Source organism: Dermacentor silvarum, chromosome 2 (assembly GCF_013339745.2).
Source record: "Dermacentor silvarum isolate Dsil-2018 chromosome 2, BIME_Dsil_1.4, whole genome shotgun sequence".
In the NCBI taxonomy this organism is placed as follows: Eukaryota; Metazoa; Arthropoda; class Arachnida; order Ixodida; family Ixodidae; genus Dermacentor; species Dermacentor silvarum.
The window spans coordinates 24,517,748-24,524,618 of NC_051155.1; positions in this window are offsets into that span (position 1 = coordinate 24,517,748).

Below are 6,871 nucleotides of genomic sequence, written 5' to 3' on the forward strand. Positions count from 1 at the left end.
GTGGTCTCCCCATAGTGGAGTAGTCTAGAAAATGAACCAAAGCAGTTACTAGGCTGGAAGGGTTTCGAATGACGTCGTACCTCTTTCAAGCAGCTCTGCATAAGCTTTGCAACAGCTGCAATCTAATCTTACGGACCGCGCCGAGCCTGTTTCCGTTGTTTGCCCGCAGCCCTTATCATCCATCATGTTGGCTCATCACTTTGAAGCTTGTTCTTGTGGTTTTTCTTGCGAAAACGAGTGCTTAGTTGTACGCTGAATGCCTGAATTCAAGTAAGCTATACTGCTATACCTGCAATTGTTAGCGGTTCGTCGGGATCGTTTTTTGCTTACAACGACGGACACGACAGAACCCTTGGCTGGTAGAGGTACAAAGCTTCGCTTTAAAAAGACTCGTGTACTTCTATTTAGGTGCGCGTTAAAGAACCCCAGGTGGCAAAAACTAAACCGGGTGCCTCATAATCATATCGTGGTTTTGCCACGTAAAACCCAAGAATTTGCTTATATTAAAAAAAGAAAAAAGCAGGTGGCTGCGTTCTTCGGCTTATTTCTGGGGTGTGAACAACATAAATTCTCGAGTCTGATTTCCGAGAAAAACATGTTACGCTTATCCTATATTTCATGCGTAAATGTAATGCCGTTCCCAAATGTGTGACCGCTCAACTCTGCAGCTTGTATATTATAAACGGCTGCGTTCAGTTATCCGGTGCACTATCATAACGACTATAATGAAACAATTAAATGAACCACATGTCTCACATACACGTAGAGATACGTGCAGATCTGTTGCGTTTGCTGAAGAAGATAAGTGTGGTACCCCATGGGGCACTCAGCTTTAATGGGTTGCAAACATGGTGAGACTGTCAAAAATTCTTGCCCGAGTCAAGTTAGCAGATTTACAGGCTGCCCCAAAACGGGGCGTTTATATTGAATGAGAGCGAGGAACTTGTTAATCAGGACTTATTAACACCCGGCCGTCCGTTAATTCTCTCAGGAACTGCGCCTCTGCGCAACAGGCACGACTCTCCGCCAGTAAAATCATTCGGAATAACAGTCCTCACTTGCATGCAGTCAATCACCTTTGAGATTTCAATAGTGCTGTTTTGCGTTACATTCGAACGGAAATGACTATTCGGCGTCGTACAGTATAATAATAACACGTGCACACACACACGCACACACACACGCGCGCACGCACGCACGCACGCATATATATATATATATATATATATATATATATATATATATATATAAGATGGTTTTGCCTGCTGTGAATATTATTTCTGCGGATGAGAGTTTTATGTCCAGTATTCACTAATAAGTGTGTTTGTTAGTCCAAACACATGCGCTTATTCCCGGTCGGGAGTTCTCACTTTTTCAATTATTGCATTTAGAATATTTATTTTTTTTCTTACATATATATTGTCACGTGCAACAGAAGGCCTTCAGAGCAAGAAGTCCTGCACCGGCAGAGACGAGTACTAGCCAGGAAGATGGCTGACCCCAAAAACGAAAAACCTCTTCTTCTTCTCCTTGCCTGAATACTGGCTCGCGCTCGCCGCAGCTCGAGACCTCGTGGCATTTTCCCCCTGTGAAAAAAAACGGGCATCGTCCCGATGCTAGCGCTGGTCGACGTAGGTAGAGGGAAAGAAAAAAAAGGGAAGGAACATAAAGTAAGCACAAGTGGGGGGGTGAGGGAGAGAAAAATAAAGTACATCATAAAGTTGAGACGCTGTCGCACTATCGCGCGAAATAAGGTTTGAGTCGTACAACGTGCACAATCTCCGAGTGCTGCCTTCGACGCTGGGGTGACATGGCACTATCCGGGAGAACCTCGTAGTTCACGTCACTAACGCGACGCAGCACTTTGTAGGGTCCAAAGTAGCGACTGAGCAGTTTCTCTGACAACCCCTGGCGGCGCACCGGCGTCCACACCCAAACTTGATCGCCCGGGTGGTATTCCACTTGGCGATGGCGAAGATTGTAGCGACGTGCATCTACACTCTGCTGTTGCGTGATGTGTAGGCGTGCCAATTGGCGAGCTTCTTCGGCGTACTGCGTAAATTGCTCAGCGTCAGGGGTGAGCAGCGCGTCATAATCGTGTGGAAGCATCGCATCCAGCATAGTCTGAACCTCACGTCCATAGACAAGACGAAACGGCGTGAATCGCGTCGTCTCCTGGATGGCAGAGTTGTACGCAAATGTTACGTACGGTAGAACCTGATCCCACGTCTTGTGTTGTACATCGGCGTACATGGATAACATGTCGGCGATGGTTTTGTTCAATCGTTCCGTCAACCCGTTGGTCTGCGGATGATATGCAGTGGTCTTGCGATGGCTCGTGTAGCTTAGCTTGAATACGTCGTCAATAAGCTGGGCCGTGAAAGCTGTGCCTCTGTCAGTGATCACGTAAGACGGGGCTCCATGTCGAAGAACGATCTGGTCTATAAAGAACTGGGCAACATCGGCAGCCGTAGCGCGTGGTAGAGCCCTTGTCTCGGCGTATCTGGTTAAGTAATCTGTGGCGACTACGATCCACTTGTTGCCGGCTGATGATAGTGGAAAAGGCCCGAGTAAATCCATGCCTATTTGATCGAATGGTGCCCTGGGTGGTGCGATTGGTTGCAGCAGCCCCGCGGGCTTCAGTGGCGGGGATTTGCGGCGTTGACATTCCCGACAACTCTTGACGTAGCGCTTTACAGATGTAGATAGTTTGGGCCAGTAGTACGCCTGTTGAACTCTGGCGAGAGTTCGGGAGGAGCCTAAGTGACCAGATGTGGGCTCGTCATGGCAGGCAAGAAGAATGTCGTCGCGCATGTCAGCAGGTATGACGAGAAGGTAGGGTTTGCCGTTGCTGTTCGAGTTTTTCTTATAGAGGACACCTCTTCGAAGGCAGAAGGACGAGAGACTGCGAGAAAGGCGTCGAGGTATGGGAGAGTTGCGTCCTTCGAGGTTCTCGATGATTGCGCGGATTTCGGTATCCTCGCGCTGTCGTGCAATCAAGTCCGTTGCGGTGAGGGCCCCAAGGAATCCACTGTCATCCTCAGCGGCCGGATCACAAACATCGGTGGGTGCACGCGACAACGAATCCGCATCTTCGTGCTTGCGGCCTGATCTGTATACGATGGTCAGATCGAATTCTTGCAGACGAAGGCTCCATCGTGCGAGTCGCCCAGCGGGGTCTCGTATATTGGTCAACCAGCACAATGAATGGTGGTCGGTCACTACTTTGAAGGGGCGACCGTAGAGGTAAGGCCGAAACTTCATGGTCGCCCATACCACTGCAAGGCACTCTTTTTCGGAGGTGGAATAGTTTGCTTCTGCGCGTGAAAGAGTACGGCTGGCGTAAGCTATCACGCGCTCTGTGCCCTCTTGGTGTTGGACCAGGATGGCGCCAAGACCCACGTTGCTGGCGTCGGTATGGACTTCAGTATCAGCGTCCTCGTCAAAGTGAGCAAGAACTGGTGGTGTCTGCAAACGCTCCCGCAGCTCGGTGAAAGCCGCGTCCTGCTCTTCATTCCAGACAAATGGTACATCTCGTGTGAGGCGAGTCAGAGGTTCGGCAATCCTAGAAAAATTGGCGATGAAGCGGCGATAGTATGCGCAGAGCCCCAGAAAGCGACGGACTGCTTTCTTGTCACGGGGAACAGGAAAGGAGGCTACGGCTATATATCGTAAATATATATGTCTATGTACCGTTTGATTTAATTACCTAGAAATACATTGTTCATTCTTCGCGCCACGCATTTAATAAACCTGGTTTATTTCAGTCTAATATTGTTTTCTTCGATCATTGTCCCTGATCAATATCCACCAACAAGAAGCGCGTGTAAAATGACACGATATCAATAATAAAATTTTCTTACGGTAGCCATCATGGTGCGGAGATACCAGTTACTTTTAGAGGACAGTGGTAAAAACAGCAGTTCACCTGGCTAAACTACATTTGGCACAATCCTTCAAGAGCCATGGGCGCACCAAAGCAACTAAAACATTAAAAAAATGTACTGCACAGAGGTTCTGCGAGAAAAACTGGGCGTGCGCCAGCGTCCGCGTAGCGAACGCGCGCTCGCTAGCAGACGACGCGCTTGACAACGACAGCAAAATTGAAGACATCGCGTTGTATAATCTATACCTCAAATATATATGTTTGGCAAAATGGTGTAAACATAAAGTTGCAGTGGAAATAAAGCGCCATTTTAAGAGCGTACTATGTGCAATCGTCCTCGGCGCCCGCAGCGAAAGAACGTTGAATATGCCGCGGAGCGCGTCTCCGCCCCAATCCAGTTCGCTCGCAGCGCCCTCGCACTATTTTTCCACACGCGGCGCCTCAGTGGCAGAGCGCCGTTCGGCCCACTCGACCATTGTCTAGTACACTCTACTTAGGGTGCCTCGATGCCAGCGCCGCCGTTCAGGGTGGAGACAACCCCGCTGGTGCCGCCATATTGAATCACACGAGCTCAGACTCGCCTACGCTTGCGTTCATAAATAGTGTTACTCGCGGCGCACTTCCAAGTGCTTTGCCTTGATGAGGATTTTTATTGCGATAGCAATTATATGGACACTTCTACCGGATTTCTGCCGTCGCCGTGAGGTTCCCTATAGATAAAATCTTCGCCGCGCGCCGTATGCCCGAAGCGTGCGGCGCGCAAGCAAGGAAGCGGGAAGCCAGCGCCGGAGGGAGCGCGGGGGGGGGGGGGGGGGGGGCGCACTTCTACGCTGCCAACAACCGCGCTCGTCGCTCGTCCGCACCGTCTCTTATCTCCACACGGCTCTGACCTTTATGTGCCGTGCATTCGCCGCTCAGTTTCCGTTGAAGCGATAGACCGCACGTACCTTCGCCCGCTGCTGCGGCGTATATATGCGCTTGCTGCCACCGTTTTGACAGTCGTTGTCTGCAGTCATTCAGTGTGATCTATTCATGTTTGTTTGTGCGCGCTCACACCACGCTTGTCCAATCAGTTAGTAATAGTCGGGCCACATTTTCCAACGCACGCTACACATGCAATGCTGCCCGGGTCGGCAGTGCAGCGCTACAGGTGTGTCCCTTCGCACGCGCTGCCCACGGGAAGCGCTTCTCATCAAACCCACCGTTTCACACGCGCCTTCTCGTGGTCATCGAGTCTCTCTTCATGTCGGTCTACTTACGCCGCAGCACACCTGCTTACTTAATCAGGTCATGTTTACTACAATTCATATTGCTACCAAAACCGCTCACCTTACTTCGTATGACATTGCTGTGTTGCTATCGCATGCATTGCTTCGCCCTTAGGGCGAAACTGTGACATTTTTTTATCGGTATCGCATCTGCACATCTTTATAACCAATAGCCGTTAACTCGTCCAAGGTCCAAGACGTAAATGTATGGCGCCGGGAACATGCCCCAAGTTGCCTAATGCAATCACATTTAATATGCCGTGTGTATGTTTGAAATACGCACTATTTGGGGGGGGGGGGGGGGGGGCTTCGATGCTTGGTATATAAGGTTTGCGACCCCCTGTGTGTGGAAGTTTTCCTTTTTCACTGTTGTATTTTGGTTTACACGTCACGCCTCCTTTACCGTAGCCAGCCACTCGCGCACGGCGGTTAGTTTCCCTTGCGTTGCGCGTGCTCTTCGCGTTCGTTGCAATTATTTGACGATACCTACGCGCAATTTTGCTTTTTTTTGCCCACAAAACTGTGTGCTGACAGGATTAAGCTGGTGTAAAAATAACTGCGATGTGAAAATAAGGTTTAGTTAGTGCTGTAGAGAAAAATGTAACGTAACTTGTCTGTGTCAATCTTGCGTAGTACACACAAGAAACCAAACGATGCACAAAATACATTTACTTAGTATGTCTAGTACAGTCAATCATGAAAGAGATAGGTACATGAAAAATTATATGTACTGTGTGGCGCCTGAAGGTAATGTTGAAAGACGAGATAAAAAAAATTCGCAAGGTAGGCTCGACACACACAATTCGGGATAGGGAGAGTTTTTTTTTAATTTATTCATTACATGAGGGGGGGGGGGGGGTTCAAGCGAGTACGTCAACCTTATTACACACAATATAAATCGAAAACTAGAATACAAACAAGAAAACGCAACCGCGTGTAATATTACTCAAGATATCCAGCCAGAATACATCAGCTACCATCGAATACGTCGCATCAGCCAAACACATCGATGGTGAGTACAGAACATTTTATAACTAACAATTAGAACACTGATAACTACATTGAAAAATAAACAACACTGCATACATATCGCGTACAAACATTGTAAATGAAACTAAGACAGTCAAATACAGATTAGCAATGTTTTTCACTTCGAAAATATAGTCCATGATGATGTAGGGCTGTTGACTTTAACAGACGGCGCCCATCCTGTCGATTTCCCTCGTACTGGTCCTCTTCAAAGTGTTTCTAAGTACAAGTAAAACAACAAAAGTGATTATTGATATGAAAAGTTGCCTTATAAATACAGAGAACCCATTACAGTGCTTAAAAATAAATTTTCGCAGAAGTAATGCTGTATTACCTCGCTTCACACGTTTCGAAGAAATGCACAGGCTACAACAGACACCATGCCAGAAAGCGCCGAAAAATTTTGGTCCCATGATGCCCCTTAACTCTACTACACCTGGGCATACCGTGCACAGGCATTTAAAGGCATTTAAAGACCGTCACAGTACCCACTACGATCGGGAATGAGCACGAATGACCATCGGCTTACGAGCACCACGCTACAAATATATTCGTCTAAAAAAATCAGCTATATAACGTAACAACCTGAGATCCACAAGATATCTGCTGAGAATACAGAAAATCACAATGCTTCGCTTGCCACGTACACAACAGCCGCTCTCCCCAGAAGAAGCACTGCGTTCTTTAG